Consider the following 22,113-nt stretch of genomic DNA (forward strand, 5'->3'; position numbering starts at 1 on the left):
TCCTGTAGATAATATCAGATGGAGAGTTTGATTTGGCATGTTGGATTTCAACTGCCGGATCCTTTTTTTTTTCCTGGGGAGATAAACTTCTGCCAGTGCAGTCCAGCAGTGGCTAAATGCCTATCAAATAATTTAAAACACATGAATGCCAAGCATTCATGTGTATGGAGTGAATGAGAGACATAATTGTCACCTAAGAATTTCACGTATGCTCATATATTGGTATGTAAAAGATCCCCAAACCACATCATGACCTTACCCAGCAATTAATAAAATATACTTTATTTTATCCTGGGCTACATATCAGTGTCAGAATAATAAAGAGATCACAGGTCAGGGCGGCTAATTAAAATTGTCTGTGTATTTCTGGTCTTAATAGACTTTTCACAGTTAATATAAATGCAGTTTGTAGTAACGTTTATAATGCCTAGTACACAGCCTTCAAGAAACTTGTTTTCCAATAATAGAGCTCCCCAATAAAGAGGATGGCTATCTATGATTTTTCAAGTAATTATTTACTCATGTGCAATGTATCGGAACACGGCTTAGAGAGGCATACCCAAACCCAACTTACATTGTTATCCTCTATCCACAAGTTAAGGAATAGCAAGCTGATCAATGGAGTTCCAATCACTGGAAACCCTCCTGATCATAGAAACAGAGGGAAACTATCCCACAAATAAGTGAAGCACACAGTATGTGCACAACCGCCGCTCAATTGAATTTCTACGGAGCCTTCGAACATTGCCTAGAATCTTAGGAGTTGGACCTCTCTGAGCAGTTTGCTATCACCTGGATGGGGCATATAGAAGGTTATGTTTGATGATTTTGTTGGAGTTGTACATGTAATATAATTATTGGCAGCACACTATTAATTTTTAATAGTGTTGCCTCTATGGGATAATTGGTAAGGCCACATGATAACAAGAAATAAGTAACACTAGTCTACAATTACAATTACAATTATTTTTACTGAAAAAGCATTTGTAAAACAAGGTGAATCTAAATCAGTGTAGCCGGATCGTACAAAAATACAGAAGTAACCTTTTCTGCTGCATCTATTTTGTGTTTGAAAATAAACAGTTAATGAGTGCTATTTTATAAAATTGCAATGTTGCGTATCCCATCCTAGGATTTACATTGCCAAATCCTCATATGAGAAGGTATTCAAATGCCAGTGACAAAACAGGAATAAGCACATTGAAACAATTATGAAAGATAATGGTTCCCTTTGATGAGATGAAAGTACATTGTAACCTGACAAACTGTACAAAATATAGTCTGACATTTATATAAAGCGACGTGAATCGCTGATGTTCTACTGATATCTAAAAGGCCACAACAACTAAATCCAGGCTGCTTCTTATAAAAGTACAGTAAAGGTTTATAAGTGATAGATTTCAGATTTTTTTTTTTTTTTCAGATTTTTTTTTAAGCAAAAAAAAATGTATTTTCTAAGAAAACAATATTTCCATGTATTATTAACTATTAACTTAGAGATCAGTCCCACGGCTAAGATTAACATTGTTTTGGTGCTAGTTCACATCACATCTTTATCTCCTGGGGTAGGAAAATTTGTTTCCTGGTTGTTTCCCAGCTACGTTTTATTAAATCTTTGCTTGCTCACGTCGAGAGTCATGTTACGGATTCATAAAGGGCCATGCAAGGATACAAGTGAGCGCCAATCAGTGAGATCAGCTCTCCATTACAGTCCCTTCAAAAGGCATGATCAATTATGCAAACAGGCCGCACAAACAATCACTGTATTGCTTCTGCGGCCATTTAAATATTTTTCTATTGGCCACACATGTCCTGTTGGCTGATCGCTGACATTTTTACATGGGTCACTTATCGGACAACGGAGCATTTCTACTGTGGAAAAGGGGCTTTAGCTGTGGAACTTGTTAGCTGTTGTTAAACCCTGACGTACACCTGCACTAGACACCATAAAAATATTAGGAGAGATTTGTCAAACATGGTGTAAAGTGAAACTGGCTCAGTTGCCCCTAGCAACCAATCAAATTCCACCTTTCATTTTCTAAAGAGTGAGGAATGAAAGGTGGAATCCAATTGGTTGCTAGGGGCAAATGGGCCAGTTCCACTTTACACCATGTTTGATAAATCTCCCTCATTGGAGTGAAAAGTGCCTAACAGCATCATAGATACATAGAATGCTTTCAGTTCAGGACGATTGATCTGCAGATCGGCTGGATCATGTGGACATATCACTAGGGCTGGGCGATATTGGCCTAAATCAATATCGCGGTTTATCGCATATGTAGCTGCGGTAACGATAATTGGACGATAACTATGGCACGCCCCTTTGTAAGCCACGCCCCCTTTTACAAGCCACACCCACTTGGCCATACCAATCTATCTATCTCCTATGTATCTATTATCTATCTATCTCCTGCCTATCTAGTTATCTGTCTCCTGCCTATCTATCTCTCTATCTCTCTCTCTCTATCTATCTCTATCTATCTCCTTGATTGATCAATAGATAATAGATAGATAGGAAGGAGATAGACAGACGGATAGATAGGAGATGGATAGATAGGAGATGGATAGATAGGAGATGGATAGATAGGAGATAGATAGATAGATAGGAGATAGATAGAAGATAGATAGATAGATAGATAGATAGGAGATAGATAGATAGATAGATAGACATAGATAGAAGAGAGATAGAGAGATAGATCTATCTATCTCTTCTATCCCTAGAAGAGATGCCAATTGCTTTGTAAATAAATCTACACCTTTTTACATTTATGTCGAAAACAGCGACGTTTCTGACCACAATCGTGGTCTTCTCTCAAGCCAAACGTTGCTCTTTTTCTCATGGGTTGCTGAACAGGTTGGAGGAAGTCTTGTGTGCTGTGTGTGCAGGGACGCACAGACAGCACATAGGGGACTGGCCGTGATGCTCTGAGAGGCCGGGCAGGTGGCGGGGGCGCTGGGACGTGCAGGTGGCGGCTCCGCTGTGCTGTGCTGAGAGAGGCATGTGCTGGCCGCGGGAACTGGCTGAGACGAGCAGGGGCGGTGTACAGTGCCGGATGGGTGACACGGGGCGCGCTGACACGCCAGGAGGTTGGGGGATGCGGGGACGGGCGGGTGGCGGCTCCGTTGTGCTGTGTCGGGCGGGTGATGCGGGGCGCGCTCTGACACGCCAGGAGGTTGGAGGATGCGGGGACGGGCGGGTGGCGGCTTTGTTGTGCTGTGCCGGGCGGGTGATGCGGGGCGCTCTGACACACAGTGGCAGTCTCCTATGTGTTGTCTGTGCGTCCCTGCATACACAGCACACAGACATCCTCCAACCTGTGCAGGGATCAGGGCTCAGACAGGGAGATGAAAGTGAAAATACCGCAGATACCGTCCTGGCAAAGTTGAGGTCGGTTAACCGACGCCAGTGACGGTATCGGTATTTTCACGGTATACCGCCCAGCCCTACATATCACACATTTTGAATTGGCCTTAGATGCCTGGAACATTCTTCAACCAATGTGATGTATATGAATTTATCTTAAGGAAATCTAAATGTATTTATTTATGTTTTCATTAGAAATTATCTTTACTTAGAATAATAATTAGAGATGAGCGAACCGGATTCGGGTTCGAGTCGATCCGAACCCGAACGTTCGGTATTTGATTAGCTGGGGCTGCTGAACTTGGATAAAGCTCTAAGGTTGTCTGGAAACATGGATACAGCCAATGACTATATCCATGATTTCCACATAGCCTTAGGGCTTTATCCAACTTCAGCAGCCACCGCTAATCAAATGCCGAAAGTTCAGGTTCGGATCGACTCGAGCATGCTTGAGGTTTGCTCATCTCTAATAGTAATCAATGTAAGTAATTTTCATATGATATCCCTGCAGCAAAAAATACCACAACTCCAGGTGACTAAAAAGTATCATGAACATGCCTTCACTGGGCTAAATAATGTACTGTAAGTTTATACACAAAAAAAGGTTGTCCCTTTCTGATACCATTGCAATAACCTGTTCAAGTGGTCTAACTGCTTTTGTAAAAGTTTTTATTCAAACATTATAAATGACACTATTATCAAGGGCGTTAGAATCATTCAGTCCCAACAAATAATTTTTAAGACAGTATATTTATTATGTGAACATAGCAGATCTTATCAACGTACAATGAAGATGTAAAGCAGCCGTATAGGTAAGGAGACCTAAATATTTTAATAGCTAGTAAAGAATTAAGGGCGGACACAGGTGGATGATATGGGCACTGACTCGTATGCGGCCTTAAGGTCAATGATTTCAAACTAATTTACCTCTTATACAAAGTTATCAATGACGATGATGTCATGTGATTTACCTTAAAGAGGTTTTCCAATTTTATGTAAACAGAGCATAAATAAATAAATAAATATATATATATATATATATATATATATATATATATATATATATATATATATATAAAATCAGTGGCATCTTTCTGATAACCTGTCTGTAAACGGCATTTGTATAAACAATTTTTTCTGTTGTAAATGTTGTTATAAATGACATTTGTATAAACAATTATACAAAAGTGGCTGTTGTAATATGGGATCTGCTGATTACTTTTGCAGTTTGTTCTGCCTCCTTTTCATTGTGCAATGATCAAACATCATGCACATTAAAGGAAAACTCTATCGGGACCCATTTTATCAAAACGCTCAGGGAGGTGGTGGGTGAAAAAAAAAAATAACATCCACGTATGGAGGAAAGAGGATGCTATTTTTTTTACCCACAGCCTCCCCGACCCCTTGCTCACAACGGAAATGACGCAAAAAACTTGACACGGATTCCACGCGCGTTCCCGCTTGAACATCTGACCATCCCATAGGCTTAATTTTAGGCTCAGGTAGATTCCGTCGTCCGACTAATGAATTGACATATCAATTCTTTGGGTGGACAGCGAAATCTGCGAGCAATGTGCGGCAAGTTATCCATGTGATTTCCCTAGTGTGCAAGGGCCCCTAATAGGCCCCAGGTTGATGCATGGGACATTTCCACGGCACTCTGCCAATGGCAATGCAGCTGAGTCTACCTGCAAATGTTTCTAAAGGTTGCACTCTAACAGGAAAGCATCAAGCTTGATATTACTGTATCAGTAAAGCAGTAACTGACATTAAATAGTTAATAAGTGAATTAGTTTGTTACAGTTCCCAAAGGTTTTCCTGATAGTGTCACTGTCATCCTAACAATAAGAGACAACAATAAGTTTTGTGTTTCTAAACATGACATGGTCAGAATGATACCATTTTGCAATATGACACTGCTGACAGCAGGTGAATATGAAAAATATATATATAAAAGACAGTCAGTCCTACCAGCTGTTTATGAGACAATCTGTCAGCACCTTTGGCTTTCTGTACCATCTTTACCCTGATGATAGACAACTATACATCACCCCTGCAGCATCTTTCCACAATACAAATCTCTAAGTCTCATCTTAGAGGTCTTTGGAATACAATTAGATTCATTCCCAGCATACCCAATTTTTTTAAATTTCCCAAAACACATCTTTTTAGGCAAGCTGTTACATTATTTATTGTACTCCCTCCCAACTCATTTATTCAACAATATCACCCACCTTTCTTGGGCCACAGTGCACTTTACATATGCTAACACATAGATACCCCGAAACTGCAGTCTGTGGATGGATGCCTAGTCTTGGTAACCCTTGTCTTATGTCGTTATACTCACCACAGAGTTAGATTTTGACTTACAGGGGCCACCTTGGTGTTTCCCTATTTAGGTCCCAAAGCTCCAAACAGAGTGAGGACCTGAGGGACTACGTATCAGGGTGGTTTGGTGCTCTCCCCACTAGAAAGGCACCCCTTGGCAACGGGCTTCCTTCTCCGGAGAGAGGGATATCTGGTTATTCCCATGTTTTGTGACTCAAAACTGAGGCTCCACTGACCCCTTCTTTGCACTAACACATAGATACCTCCTGCCTCCTTCTCCTAATATGCTGCTCTTTCCCTCCCATTGTTGACAGGTAGTTGTCTATGTAGACATCATTTACATAATTATATTACACATTATATACATTATGTGGCAGAGGTACCTTCCAACACTCATCAGCAGCCCGCGAAGTCTGCTGCTTACCCTCCCCATGCAACAGCTGTCCACCGGCAGGAACATCCACCAGCTTCTGCTGCCTCTCTCTGTCATGCCAGTCACCTGCCCCGGCCTGCCCAACCTCCTGCCACCTATCACCAGCCCGCCAACTACCCTCCCTATGTACTCTGGCCATAGCATTCAACTGCCACCGCTGCTTCTCCCTGCCACTGAAAATACCTCTGCCAGCCTCCCCCAGTTGCAGGCATCAATCTGTAGGCCACCAATGTCCATGCTTCAGCCCGCAGCTGGGGCAGAATGTGGAAGAAATACCCAACTACTAGTGGCAACTACATAATATTCTATCTTAGGGTACAAACTCACTGGGCGTATCCGCAGCGGATTTCTCGCTGCAAATTCACAGTGAGACCCGCTACGGATCCCTGCACTGTACAGTCAATGGGCAGACAAACTCCCGCTGCAGACAAACTCCCTGCCCTGTACAGTCTATGGGCTGCACATCCCGCTGCGAGTTTGTCATCAGCCCGCCCCATTAAACCCCCAGCCGCTGGAGCCTATACATCACCTGGTCCACGCTCCGGGTTGCTTCAGGGGTTCCGGCACGTCCCGCTCAGCCAATCAGTGTGCAGCCCTGCCCCAGAGCACTGATTGGCTGAGCAGGACGTGAAGACACCAGGAGCCCCAAATGCAAGACAGAGCAGGGACCAGGTGAAGTATAGGCTCCCGCGGCCGGGGGTTAACGGGCTGCTGAAAAACTCACAGCGGGATGTGCATCCTGATGCGAGTTTGCATGCCCATAGACTGTACAGGGCAGGGTTCCGCAGCGGATCTTGCTGCTAATCCGCAGGGAGAAACCCGCTGCAGATCCGCCTAGTGTGTTTGTACCCTAAAAGTACTTTGTTGTGACTAAATTTAGCGGTTTAACATAGAAATTGAAGGTGAGTGGCTATTGACAGTACTTTCAATTATTAAGTTGTTACAGCTGCCCTGACCAGCTACTTCTCTAAGAGACTTAGTATAGTAAATATGGACAAATAGATTATCACATTGCCCAAAACAATACAAAAATATTTGATATCCTTTTATTAAGTATTTATTAGCTGAATATTTTTAACCAGTAGTTTTCCCCTTTCCATCCTCTTTTTTATGGTAGTAACATTCTACCTATTACATGAGTGTAGCTTATCATGACAAGGGAAGTTTTATAGATCAGTGGGGTCCGAATTCTGTATGTTCTATATCTTACATCTGAAAGCCAAATGGGATTGTTTAAGGGCAAATGCAAGTTTTATGACATTACAATAAATGTGGTTTGTTTAAAGTGCCTGCCTGGTCGACTGGACCAGCACAGTTCTCAATTATCTCACGCTTGCTATTAAATAATAATGTAAGCCTTTCTAGCTGAAATCTTACATACTTCAAACAGCACGTTAATGCTGAATGCTAAATAAAATTACTGAACAATGTGGACTGGCCATAAAAGTAGAGATGTGTTCCTGTATCCTGTAAAGTTATATGACCTTGTTACAACGCTTTGGTCCTACTTTCATTTCATGTGAAAGGAACAAAACTTATGGTCCACTTCAATTAATTGTTGATGGGTAAGTATATCAGTTTGGCCATGTATAGAAACTACACATAATGGGGATAGAATGTATACAAATCAAGAGTCAAAATGACACATAAAATACTGACCTGTAATAAATTAAAGAACAAAATAAGCATCATAGTGAGGGATACGAACAGTATATTTCGCATGAGATATAGCATAGGTCGTGTTAGACACAACATCAAAAATGTAAAACCAGGGGTAATAACATAAAGTTGATCAAAGTATGAGCAAAAAGGCCAAGTGCTCACTAGCTTTAGATGGCTGTGCTGAATACAGGCAGAACACTGCCACTATATGGTACTTGTCACAATATATTGGATGTCATTCTGGATGGTAATAAATATAAAATAATTTTAAGCTCACATTAGATATATATAGTAGTCCCAATAATTTCAGCTATAATAATTTATTGTTTATTTGGACAGCCCCACCTTTAATAATAATAATAATAATAATAATAATAATAATAATAATAATAATATTTATTTGTATAGCGCCAACAGATTCCGCAGCGCTTATTAAAATATATAATTTACCTAATATAATTTACCTAATTTTCCCCATCAGGGAAGCAATGCCAAGAGAGGTGTCTTGAAGTTAGTGATCTCACCTTAGCCTACTCATACATGTAGGTTTATGGGGTAGCTATAAAAAAAAAGTTTTCAGCTGAATAATCTTAGAACCTGCCACAAGGTTGTCCCATGTAAAATAAATATAGTGAGTTACACTGATCCACTAGGCAATGCTATCGGCTGCCCCTATACATTTTATAGATTGCTGTATAGATGATCCTGCCCAAATATGCTGTTGCCAATATAAATAACTCTTAAATTCTTAAGCAACAATAAAGAGTTGGTACATTATGCTTGTTTTGTTTGCAGCCCTGCTTTTTTATTGGCTAATAAGTATCACATGACACGCATCCCTACACTAGCAGTAAGAAGGACCTTGGAGCATGAACTTTGAAAGGAGTTTTCTTCAGGAATGAATGACCATCAGGTCTACCCACTGAGCCAAACACAGCAGTGGATCCTAAAGGAAGGCAAAGTATAACTGCATTAGAAAAAGCAAGATACTTTATTAAACTGTGCCATAAGTGCACCCTAAACTGGGGTCAAAGGCCTCGATATCTGCCAAATTCCCAACCCAATTAGGTTTTGCCAAAGGTACTGTTGGCTTTCAGTCCACTATGCTGATACTGGATACTGTTCTACAGCTAGTCAGGCCTATATTCAACTCTCGGGGATTCCACCTGTCACATAAAAGTGCAATTGCTCTGTGCCTCCATATGGCCACTATAAGACTACATTTCACTGATCATATTACTCAGTAATATGGTCCCCAAGTCAAAGTGTGATAAATAGCGATGGGCCCAACTCAAACCCGAGCACGCGGCATTTACTAAACATTTAAATTAGACTGCATCCAGATGGAAGTGAAGTTCTCTTTAATGTGTTAATTTTTACCCCACTAGTCCACTCTGTATGATTAGAAGAATGGGCCTTGCTGTTGGTTGCAAAGTAGCTAGTCATCCTGTCCACTGCTGAAATCGTCTGTTGGTGGTTTTGGTTTTATGTAAACCCTTCAGTCGTTTGCAATCAGCCTGCTAGCCAACACTCAAAGCCAGCACACTCACTGTCTAGATAACTCCACCTAATATTCCATACTAGAGAGAACCTCAAGCATATAGTTACATATATTTACAAAGTTATTACGGTTGAAAAACAACAAATGTCCATCAAGTTCAACCTAGGAGGGGATGGATGCAGGGAAGAGGGATATACAAGGAGGGGATGGATACAGGGAAGGGGGTTATACAAGGAGGGGATGGATACAGGGAAGGGGGGTGGGTGATGGGTAGGTTCTATACATATGCATTAATGTTATTTTGGTCTAAGAACTTGTCTAAGCCTATTCTGAAGCACTCCACTGTTTTTTCTGTGACCACATCCTGGGGTAGACTGTTCCACAGATTCAACACAGCGTGCTCTGGTTTGTCCAAATCCAAAAGTTGAATTCAGCCTTACGTTTGCATCCAACTTCTTCAGCCACCGGTAATCAAATGTAGAGAGTTCGAGTTCGGAATAACCCAAGCATACTCAAGGTCCTCTCATCTCATCTCCCTATACAGCAATACCACAGACTAATGCTTAGTGCCATAACTTTTCCTCTGCATCAGTATCTAGACCTGCATAGGCCTGTATAGGCCTGCACTGATACTACTGTATGACTAATAAACATTGTCAGGGCTTGACAACCCTGTGCCATACAGTGATATGTCTGCTACTCTCAACATGAGGGACTAAACAGCGGGGAAACATCAATGGGGACAAAAGTCAAGCTCAATCAGAACACAATTAAATCTGTATAAGTGTTCTCTTCTTTCCTATAAATGTTAGTAGTATTGTAGATGGATCTGTAATTATGACTAACCTGATACGTCATGATTTATAACTGTGCCTTCTTTGTCACAGTTTTTTTCTGCCTTCCTTTTCATATTTTGCCATCGGTGTCATGTTTCCTCAAAGAAATATGTTTGTTGATTTTGTACATATTTTTCCACATAATTACCTTTCAATAATTAATGGTGCTCCCCCATCCCCCACTCCCCCTCCTTTTCAATCTGCAATGGTTTTCAAAAAAGACTTAGCGTATAACTTCAAAGCATTTGTCAGGTAAACTGAGATATCTTGCTAGAAAAATAATTTACAGAACCAAAATAGCCTGTACAAAGCATGTAGTTAAATCACACAGGTAGCGTTTAATTATGTGCCGGTAATGGGAGCTGTAATTACACAGCCATCTGTTGCTGTAATATTAAAATTCATCTGCACTCGGAATATGTATTTACATGTTTTTATATCACCCATGAAACGGCTACGATCAGAGGCAAAAAGCATAACAGTTTATTATGTGAAAATAAGACACATTAGCGTCACAATACTAATAGATGTAACTAAGTAGAGTTCACACCTACAAATTGAGTTTGTGCAACTAGTCAATTAGGAGTTAATGTGATACTAATATTGTGAGCCATGAAAAATGGAAATGAAAATCTTTTGAATATGTGGAAAATTCCGCATAAAAGAGATGTGAAAACCTATTTGTATGGCAGTAGTTTGTGGCTTGCACCAGTTTAGGGCTATAGGGTCAGGTACTGGGTCATAGACCTGTTAGTCTGATACCCTTGAATAAAAGTAATCACTTTGTGTTAGGATAGTTTGCTGGTCATTAAAAAAAAAAAAAAAAAAAAAAAAAAAAAGGAAGAAAAAAGAATTTCAGAGTTAGGGTAGTTTCACACATAGCGAGTCCGCAGCAGATTACACGCTTATCGCAAAAATCTGCTGAAATAGTTGTTAACATGAACATCGATGGCCCCAGAATTTTAAAGGAGTAACACTTTCTAAAACCTGGCATACTTCAGGGGGAGGAGAGAAATTGATCACAATTACTAACTTACCTCTCCTTGTGCCCTTGGGGAGAAATGGGACTGGCCGCAGAACCCCCCCCCCCAGTCGGGCTCTGGGATCTTCAGGGTGACCATGTCTGGACCCGGCTGATGGACTGGCTGCTTAGCCATTCAGTGACTGGGGTGGGAAGCCACTCCAGTCACTGATTGACTGAGCGGCCAGTTCAGCAGGCGGGGCAGGCCTTCCGGCGGGGGTACCGCGGACACTACCACCACTCACCGCGGGCACGAAGAGAGGTAAGTTAGTAATTGTGATCAGTTCCCCCTCCCCGCCCCCCTCTGAAGGTTTTAGAAAACGCCATGCTTCTCCTTTAATTTCACTTTGGGAATGTAGAGGTAGGTTTTAGTGGCAACTACTTTAAATAATAAAAACACCATGCTTACACGTGTACTCCCATCAGCTTCTTTGGTTCTTGGCTCACTGACAGTTTGCTCAGCCAATCACTTCACTGTCCCACCACAGCCAGTAATTGGCTGGGCAGACTGTAAGTGACCCGGGACTCAAAGAAGTAGATGGGAGCGCACCAGAGGTACGGGAAATGGTAAGCATTGTGTCTTTATTATTTTACTGGCATGGCATTGAAATAGTTAAAGAAAGCCGCCACTACATTCTCACACCGGAATTTAAATCCTCTGCGAGAATGCAGGGCCATTGATTCTAATGGTAATGAGTACTGCAGCAGATTTGCTGTGAAACTCGCAGAATGAATCTATCCTTAAAGAGAATCTGTCAAATCTATATCATGCTCAGAACTTCTGATATAACAGATATTTCATAGGGTGATAAAACACTGGCTACCAGACTCCTAGCTGATGGCTGTTTGCTAAGATAAGTCATGTTTTCCTTAAAAGCTTAAGAGTTGTAAAGGCTGTACTGAGATGCAGCATGCATGCCTCCAACCTCCCCCACCCTGCTGTGTCCTGCATGATTGATTTACAAGGCTCATTGGTGAAAGCCAAGCCATATACATAAAGCATGCAGAACACATAAGAGTGGGGTAGGTTAGAGGCATGCATGCTGCAGCTCAGTGTAGCCCTGTCTGCTAAATGATTGAGCTGCATAAAAGGTTCCTTAAATTAGTGCCAATCTACTAGACCAGCTCTCATTCTGTACATAAAAGGGCACTAAAAAACTAAAGGCCCTATTCCACCAACATATCTGACGACAGATTATCTGCCAAAGATTTGAAGCCAAATCCAGGAACAGACTATAAACAGAGATCAGGTCATGAAGGAAAGACTGGATTTCTCCTCTTTTCAAATCCACTCCTGGGTTTGGCTTCAAATCTTTGGAAGATAATCTGTCGTCAGATCTGTTGGTGGAATAGGGCCTTAAGGAGATGTTGCTGACATCTTAGATAAGGCACAGCCAAGATATGCTGGTTTAGACTATTGTTTCCCTTAATGGCCCCTGTAGGGAAGTTGGGGGCTGAGTTCATGGCAATATGTAATCACATACAAGTATATAGATATTTCTTTTCCATATCTGAGAGTAGATTTATAAAGACCACCAAGTGACAAGATGATCAACATAACCATCTGCTTGTAGTTAACAAAAAGATGTTAAGATTGTAAGACAGATGTCCCCACCCACAGAACTAAGGGAATGCATCCGAGTCATTTGGAAAACCATAATAGCCTAGACAGTAGACAGTGAAGGAAATGATAATGTGAAATAGAGCATGATTTTCATAAGAGAATTGGTCTAATCAAAAAGCTAATTATGCATAATGGACATACAATGTGAGCTTAGATTGTTTGTTATCGAAGTAAAGGAAGTGTGCCTGGTCTAGTATGATAAACACCTTCCGTTCATAGGCACAGTAAGAATCATATGCAACCATTTAAAGTCCGTCCAAAGCAAATCACAGGGCAAACAAAACAAGAAAAAAACTACTGCAGCAAACAAAAGTTTTGTGGTATAAAACTTTTTAATAACATGCACGGTTTGTGGATTGCCCCAGTACTGCATATAAATACTCTGGCAAAGATTTATAAACTATGAATAAATATGTGGCAGATATTATCTTATAGCTGCAAAAATAAAAAAAAGAGTTAGTATGAATTCTAAATAGGTTAGTATAAATACAAACATTTGTAAGCGACATACAGTAGAAGATTTGGTAGGTATGGTTTGTCTATTTGCCATTGGCACAAAAGCTGTGGCGTAGCTACCATAGAGGCAGGGTAGGCAGCTGCTATGGGGCCCATGCAGGAGGGGGGACCGGGCATGCACAGGGAAGATAAGAGTCTCCTGTGTCCTTCTGCTGAACCCCTTATGTACTGCAGTGTATAGGTGTTCCAGTGTTCACTAACATGCTACAAGATAATATGCAGAGGACAAGGAGATCTCTGCTTCACTGCTCTGATAACCCCTAACCTCTGTTCTCCAGCTGCTGCTGCAATCAAGTAAGAAAATGTACCAGAGTGATCAGGGTTATCAGTGCACCAGCAGGGAAGCAGAGATCTCCTTTTCTTCCTTCTTAACGCTTTTTTTTTTTTGTGCTGCAGCATGTAAGTGAAGTTTGTGTCACTTACACACTGCACTACATAAGGGGTTAAGGAGAAGGGAGTCTGCTCCTGCTCCTAATGGGCCCTGATGGTTAAGTACAGTGGACTGACAGAGCAAACAGCCATTGTCTCTCTGCTCTGCCAATCACTTTCCTAGCTGCTTCTGCCTCTGGTCACAAGAGATTTTAGTTTTTGGTCACCGAGCACTGAGTATATATATATATATATATATATATATATATATATATGCAGTACTTTGTGTTGTGTCTAGGGGAGTGGGGGCCTTGAGCAGTTTTTTGCTATGGGGCCCCATGAATCCTAGCTACGCCCCTGCGCAAAAGGGTGTAATAGGGTTGATGTTTTTTTAAGGTGCCTGTAATATGGAAAATAATTTACCTTACTAAATAAGTGGTCAAAGCAATGAGAACCGCAGTTCAATGTTTCCAAATGGAAAATAATGCACTTTGGGAGAAGCAATCTATTTTCTCAGTGTCATATCAGCAGTTCTGTGTTAGTAAAAACTTCAGAAGAGAAGGATTTAGGGGTAATAATTTCTGACAGCCTCGAAATAATTCACTAGTGCTGCCAGGTGGTAGGGTATAGCTAGAAGTACAATCAGTAAGAAGAGGGAGGTTGAGATCCGGCTGTATAGATCTCTAGTGAGACATGGAACACTGCAATCAGTTTTGTCTAGAAAATGCTTCAAAAAGGGAAATGTTTTAAGTAACATACTGACCATTAGAACAAGGGACACAATTGGAGGTTGGTGGTTGGTTGGGGGAAAGACCAAGAGCAATATGAGATTTTTTTTTCCTCTGAAAGAGTAGTAGATGCTTGAATAAACGTCCAGTAGATGTGGTTGGTAGATCTATAGAAACAGAATTTAAACATGTCAGGGTGATGGTAAGGTTGCATGAACAATCTCTGGATCATTTGTACAGCCGTTCACTTATATTATTGTCTGCAGCATGTGTCTTGTTTACATATGATATTCCAACTACCAAGCAGTTTGTCAGCTGATCGCTCGGTCTTCTACACAGGATGATACCATAAATGGCCTGTTTAGCCAATAATTGACTTAATATTCGATCCCCTGTTCAGCCAATTATTGACCACCCCCCTTGAAGTGGACCTGTAGCCAATAGGGCCTTGGGGTGCCCTGAGTACACACCATTTACAGTTTCTTGGTATGGCCTCCTGAGATATGCAGAATCATTTGACTAGATAGATAGATAGATAGATAGATAGATAGATAGATAGATTATATGTACTGTGATGAGCGAATACTGTTTGATCGACTAGATATTCGATCGAATAGTAAGGTATTTGATCTATCAAATATTATCGAATAGTGCGCCAAATATTTGAAAAATATTCGATAAACATTCAAATCCCCCTACTTCTGTTTTTTTCCTCCAAGTGGTTGAATAGATGTTTTTCAATAAACGAATACTTGTTCCCATTGACTTTAATGGGATCGAATATTGGAATATCGGGGATATATTCGTACGAATATCGAAAATATTTGAATATTTCACTATTCGCTCATCACTATTGCTAAGTGAATGTATTTGCAAAGATATTTAACTTCATGAGTCCTTTAAGTTTTATTATGTTAGTTGAGATGGGAAAACCCCTTTAAGTATATGTAGTAAAGATTGTCTTCTTTCAGAATTATAGCTATACAGGCTTACAGGTTACAGCGGTAGCGTGTGGGGGTGGGGTAGATTGGGGGTTGCATTGGTAGCAGTCACACCTGGGTCCTGACACCTGAGCATGTATGTAAGAGATGTGCAGTACACTCAGTGGCAGATTTACAAGAATTTACAATATGAGTAGTGTGGCTTACAAGTTATTCTTTGAAACATAATTATATGAATTATTATGATGATGGGTAACAGATTTACATTATTTCTCAAGGGAACCTGAAGAGATTTACCTGTGGCTCTGAGTAATAGGATGACAATTTTCCTTTAAAGCACCTGATATCAGAGTGACTTTTCAAAGCATTCACATAGATAAAACAGTTAACCTTCAATTGATTGTCAATGCACACTAACCAGAAAAGCAGAAGTCTCCTGGTTAAAATGCAGGAAGCGATATAAAAAAAACCTTCATAGCTCAAAACATAACATAAAATTGCTTATTGACTCATATGTGAGACCTTAAGTCTAGTATGTATGGAACCACACTATAACAATCTCCCCAGGGAAAATAAGTTATTTACTGCCTTAGTGAGAAACCACATATAAGCTGAAATGGGAGTTAATGATAGAGAAATTAGGCAAATATTCCAGATGTAAGTAGTCACTATTAGAAAATGTTCCAGATGACAAAAGCCTTTGATGTTCACATCAGGTTGGGGCAGTGACTACTGATGCATATTACAATGATTGTACAGATCTTTTACAAAGTGAATACAAAAGGTCAATCAATGTATCTGTTGGGAGGGGAAAGTGACCTTTACATGAATGAAGAGTCAAAGAAACCCTTGGTAATAGCAGTGGCATATTTTGTGGAGGCCACCTAACCATAGATGTAATATTGATGGCTACTGAATGATCATTTGGCAGATAGCTACCCGCCCAATAAACAGGTCAATGTGTTTTTGTACTGAGCAAGGGGGATGAGCAGTTTTGGTGCTTGTTATCACCATGGGAAAAACAGTATATAGTACTATATAGTATATAGAATAGTATGGGGGGAAAAAATCATTCATATCTATCTTCCTCTCATCTGTGGGTGCTCTATGTACAGGGCTGGCTCCAGGGTTTTGCGGGCCCTTGGGCAACAGAGCCTCAGCGGGCCCCTTTGTGGACCACTCACGTGGTGACAGTAAAACAGTTGGTCCCCTTCTGTGTAGCCCTCCTATAGATGCCCCTCTCTGCCACACAAACATCCTAGGCACTTCAACACCTTCCTCTATACAAGCTCCTAACAGTAACAGGACCCTCTTTGTGCCTTTAAAGTTATTTCCTTTCTTTATGTCTTATTCTGTGGTTAGGACCCCATTTGTAGTTGAGCCCCCCCCCCCCTTATTACTCCTTTCTGTAGTTGTGCCCCCTCTTAGTGCGCATATCTGCAGTTAGGCCTCCTTTCTGCCACTAATCTGTAGATGAGCCCCTTTGGGCTTCAATCTGTAGTAAGGCCCTCTCTTTGTACAAAAAGAACTTTGCCCTTATGAACTGTGCCACTACTCCCCCCTCCCCACAATAAACTCTTACTGCCCCCCAATTATCTGTGCCACTGCCCCCCTAAAAACTGTGCCACTGCCCCCCCAATAAACTGTGCCACTGCCCCCCTAGATAAATTGTGCCATCGTCCCCATAAATCTGTGTTTCCCAGCCAGTGGCTTGACAGTTGTTGCCAAACTACAACTCCCATCAAGTCCTGCCTGCAGTGGATGATGGAAGTTATAGTTTTGCAGCAACTGGAGAGCCACATGATGGAGAACACTGCACTAAATAAACTGCCCTCCTAAATCTTTGTTTCCCAATCAGTGGCTTTTCAGCTGTTGCCAGACTACAACTCCCATTATGCCCAGCCAGCAATGCATGGTGGGAGTTGTAGTTTCAGAAACTTGAAAGTCACATGTTCGAGAACACGGCACTAATAAACTGTCCCACAAATCAGTGTTTCCCAACAAGTGATTCTTCAGTGGTTGTCAAACTATAACTCTCATCATGTCCTGATACCAGTACATGGTGGGAGTTGTAGTTTTTCTGCAATTGGAAAGTTGTATGTTAGGGAGCACCACACTTAATATACAGTCCCACAAATCACTGTTTCCCAACTGTGACTGTTCAGTTAATATCAAACTACAACTCCAATCATGTCCTGCTAGCAATGCATGATAGGAGTTGGAGTTTTGCAGCAATTGGAGAGTCACATGGCCCCTAAACACTCCACAAAACACTGCCCCACTCCCCCTTTGTACACTCACAAGTCCCTTGGCCCAGGAGCTGAGCTGCTCTGCTGCTCTGGCCTCCTCTAATCAGGTCTGGGCCAGGGCAGAAAGGTGCAGGGAGTGCTGATGGCACTGATCTGCAGCACAGAGGAGATGCTGGCTGGCTGGACAGGGAGGGGAATGTTCCCTACCTCCAGTCAGTCTAAGTGAGGAATGAAAGCAGCCTTGGCACGACTGGGCCCCTAGGGATGCTGTGGGCCCCAGCACTTGCCCAGGTAAGCCGGGTGCTGATGCCGACCCTGACTATGAATCACACTACCTTAAAAAGAACCTAACCAGATAGTACATCACTGTACTGTCCAATCCCCAGTCCAGAGAGGGTGCATTAAAACAAAAATATCACTAGTACATTGCATTTTTATGTTTTACATAAACAGACTGGCGCCAACACGGGGATGCCAGTGCCACAGTCCTTTTTTTTTTACCTGCCGCCTGGTTCCTGAACACGGCGCCAATCTATTGCCAGCCACAAGTTAGGCATAAAGCACTAGAGGCAGGCCTGCCAGCCCCCAGTGTGATGATCTCCACGCTGTGTTGCAGTGTCATTGATTCTACTCAGTTGTGTCATAGAGGGCAGGGGGTTCCGTCACACTGGGGGCCGCCAGGCCCACCCCCAGTGCTTCATGCCCAGTCGGTGCTCAGTAATAGATTACAGACACCAGTCTATTCATGTAAAATACAAAAGTGGTACAATCGCTTTAAAACAAATTAGTTAAAAGGGTAATCCAGGATTAGAAAAATATGGCCTCTTTCTTCCACAAAACAGCATTACTTTCAAACTCTGGTGTGGTTTAAGGATTAGCCATATTGGGGGGCATGTAGTATGTGACGAAGACGCCATTTTGTAGCGTAAAGGGGCCCAATACACATACATTTTTGTTACAGACCACCTGTTCACAAACACGGTACACCTATGTAGGATGCCCCTCAGAAAGCCATACCTATTCACCTTGTCAAACTCCTGCACAATTGCCTTCCTCAATGGATCACCTACTACACCCGGGTATGGATGCTCCACAAGTCTTCTCACGTACAACTACTGTTGTTTCCTAATCTGTTGCAACAAAGGTGGACTAGGGGGAGATGATGCAGGAGAAGTTGCCTCTTAGGGCTCTATAAGGGGTCTTACACCAGCATAGTGGCCTCAGTGGCACTTCTGCACGCTTAAGAAACCAAAACTACCGAGGTGGGACATGCTCAGGAAAGGCGGATGGCCTCAGAGGGATTGCTTCATGCTCAAGAAAGCTGTACGGCCTCAGTGGGACTACTGCATGCTCGGGAAAGCTGCATGGCTTCAGGGGAATTGCTTCATGCTCAGGAAAGCCACACAGCCTCAGTGGGTCTACTGCATGCTTAGGAAAGCTGCATGGCCTCAGGAGGATTGCTTATGCTCAGGAAAGCCACACAGCCTTAGTGGGTCTACTGCATGCTCAGGAAAGCTGCATGGCCTCAGGAGTATTGCTTCATGCTCAGGAAAGCCACACAGCCTCAGTGGGTCTACTGCGTGCTCGGGAAAGCTGGAGACCAAAAAGCTGGTTCCATGAAGCACCACTTACATAAGTGCCTGTGCTCCATGTTGACTCCTAGTATGATGACTGTTGTGGTGGTTTGTGTGGAACTGCCTCCTGCACATTACTTTCCTCTACTCTAGTTTCACTTTCCTCTAGAGGTGGAAACACAGGGTCATAGACACAGTTCCCTATTGGTGTTCACCATGCTTTTATGCCAAAGGTTTTGATGCATTTTTCAGCGTGGTCTTGCCACAAGAATGTAGGCAGAAACACTCGAGAGAGCAGTTCTCCCATTGAAATCAATGGCACATTAAAAATATTTTTGCTGCGAAAGAACGTACATTTTGTATGCGTTTTTTCCTGCAAAGGAGCCCAAATAGTCCCAGTAGTGCAGCTGCAAAAGTTTAGATGTTTTAGTCCAGTTCGTTTACAGTTCAGTTCAGGTGAACACGAATTTTACACCAATTTGGCGAACCGAACTTTTTAAAAGTTTGCTCATCTCTATTATTCATGCTTAGAAAAACGTGTCAACTTTACTGCAGAAACAGCACCACTCTTGTCCTCAGTTTGGGTGTGGTTTTGCAGTTCATTTTAACTGAAGTGTATGAAGCTGAATTGCAATACCACACCCAACCTGGGACAGGGGTGGCACTGTTTTCGCAAGAAAGTATCTGTGCTTTTTCTAATTCTGGATAGCTTGCAACATATACTGAGCAGTAGAGAGGAGCAAAGTTTTCAAAAGTTAGGTTTGGCAGATTCACTGCTTACCATCCCATATAAAGGATAATGGTGCAAGGTCTCTTAAGCTGGTGGTATTCTTCTCTACTATATGGTACTGTTAGAGAGTCTTAGTCCTGAACAGATTCAAAGGCAAACGGACCACCTGAGCTCATACCTACTGTTCATCTGCTCTTTAGAACCATCAGGAGTTGCCTGTTTGGCACATACACCTTAGGTACAATGCCATACACATAAGATCATTGATAGTAATTTTCTCAACTATTTCAGAGTGCTGAAGAAGAAACAATATCCAAGCAAAGCAAACAATAATTATTGCTTTGACCTCACATAAAAATAGAGATTTATCATAAATCAAAATATGATAGTTCACAAGGCTAGGAACAAATATTCCCTTTGATAAAGGGGCATGGCTTTGTTTTGGATCAATGATGTACTGATCCGTAATACATAATCATAGACTGGTTTCAACCTTAGGCCATGTTCACTCACTGTATTTTGGCATTAAACAACGGCCGTTGTTTAATGACATTGATCAATTACATTACAGTGTATGTAATCACGGCCGTAGTGTAAACACACTGTATACACTATGGCCGTGGTTCTCTGCAGCTGCGCAAAATAACTGACAGGTCTACTTTGTGTTGCTGCCTTTCAGTGAACAGAGGCCATACAAAATTGCCTGTACTTACAATGTAAAGCACAGCTTCTGGCCATACTTTACATTGTGGGCTATGGCAAATTAGAGCTCGGGCACCCCGAATGTGCCCACATTCCAATTTAAATAAAGTGAAGTTCACCTGGCCGCAGTATCGGTGAACATTTAAGACAGTGGCCGTTGTTTAACATGGCCGTGTCACACAACAACCGTTGTTTTCGCCATGTGTGAATATGGCCTAATACTGTAACTTTGTGCGTCAGTAGTTTTATGTGGAAAGACATGGATATTTTTCTCATGGAACACTTAACCACTGCCATTCCTTATAGGAGGAAGCTGATATCTACTACACATAATTGTCAGATTATAATGGCTTCCTGATACATTGGCCTTATATCGGTTCTTATATATGGTAATATCTAGCATATCCCATGCAAATTACTCCATTACAATTCTACATTTGACTTATTCACCAATGCAATAATTAGCTACTTTACACTAGTATATATAACAGAATTAAGTGCGTTTTACTTCTTCCTTTTTTTAAGCTAATGTAGGGTATTCTAAAAATATGCTCGCTAATAAAATATATACATATCAAGAAAAAATGGGTATTTAACAGGGAAATTGAAAGAGCACACATTATTATAAGAGTTACAAAGGCGAGATTGTGTTGAAAAAAAAAAACACATAGAGAAATAATTAGAACATGCAATGCAGTAATTTCAATGGAAGCATTTGTTTTGGAAAAGACACAATTGCCAAGGTGAATTATATTCGTCTTATTAAAATCAAGGTTTAACTAAATAAAACCTTGCTGCATTATAATTCATTTTACATGAAGCTGAATTAGCATGCATATGATATCTGTCTCCCTAATTATATGTATCTATTTTCATAGGTGCCTGCAGATACAGCCAGGCACAGTGGCACCTATTATAGGATCAAGCACATCTATGCAGCTGTGTTTTGATCAGTTCAAAGTTTTTCTGGCAACGAAGAACAGAAATCACCTTTAGGACCTGACAAGAAGCAAGCAAGTAATATTCAAGTGTTCTTTCTGTAAAAGAACAAAGGCGGTAACTCTTTGGCTGCCGGAAGTTCATGCGCCATATGGGGAAACCAAAATACCAAATGAATCTTTTGTGCTCTGCAATTTTTTTTATAAGCATAGCAAAATCTAAAAGAGGGCAAAAAAAAAACTGAGTACAGAATATTCTTGTGGTTTTTGTTTTGTTTTTTAATGCAAAGGGTATTCCAACACCAAATATTGACAGCATATCCATAACTGGGTTGCCTTTTTCCGTAACTTCTATGAACTATAGGGCTATGTTCAAACAGTAGAACAAAAGCAAAATACTGCCTTAATTTTCTGTGAAAATAAAAGAATGTGTGAACTGATAAAAAAAAGTAATGAGCATGTTCATGATTTGGGCGGTCACAGTCAATTACGGCTGTTATTTTATATGGTATGTGTACTAACGGCCAATTTCCCATTGACTTTAATAGAGCACAGAATATAAAAAAAAATCCATAACTTAATGGATTTTTCCAAATT

General features: G+C 41.3%; 1 protein-coding gene and 1 long non-coding RNA gene across 3 annotated transcripts in view; one reads left to right on the forward strand and one right to left on the reverse strand.

The window, feature by feature from the left end:
• Positions 1–22,113, forward strand: part of SALL1 (spalt like transcription factor 1) — an 86,909-nt gene that overhangs the window by 30,764 nt on the left and 34,032 nt on the right. The gene's annotated exons all lie outside the window — the stretch shown is intronic.
• The window catches only part of LOC138788238 (uncharacterized), a 67,603-nt gene that overhangs the window by 26,824 nt on the left and 18,666 nt on the right, over positions 1–22,113 (reverse strand). The window contains exon 4 of the long non-coding RNA XR_011362566.1: positions 14,418–14,549. This is a non-coding gene — a long non-coding RNA (uncharacterized lncRNA). The remainder of the gene's footprint in view (positions 1–14,417; positions 14,550–22,113) is intronic.

Source organism: Dendropsophus ebraccatus, chromosome 4 (assembly GCF_027789765.1).
Source record: "Dendropsophus ebraccatus isolate aDenEbr1 chromosome 4, aDenEbr1.pat, whole genome shotgun sequence".
NCBI lineage: Eukaryota > Metazoa > Chordata > Amphibia > Anura > Hylidae > Dendropsophus > Dendropsophus ebraccatus.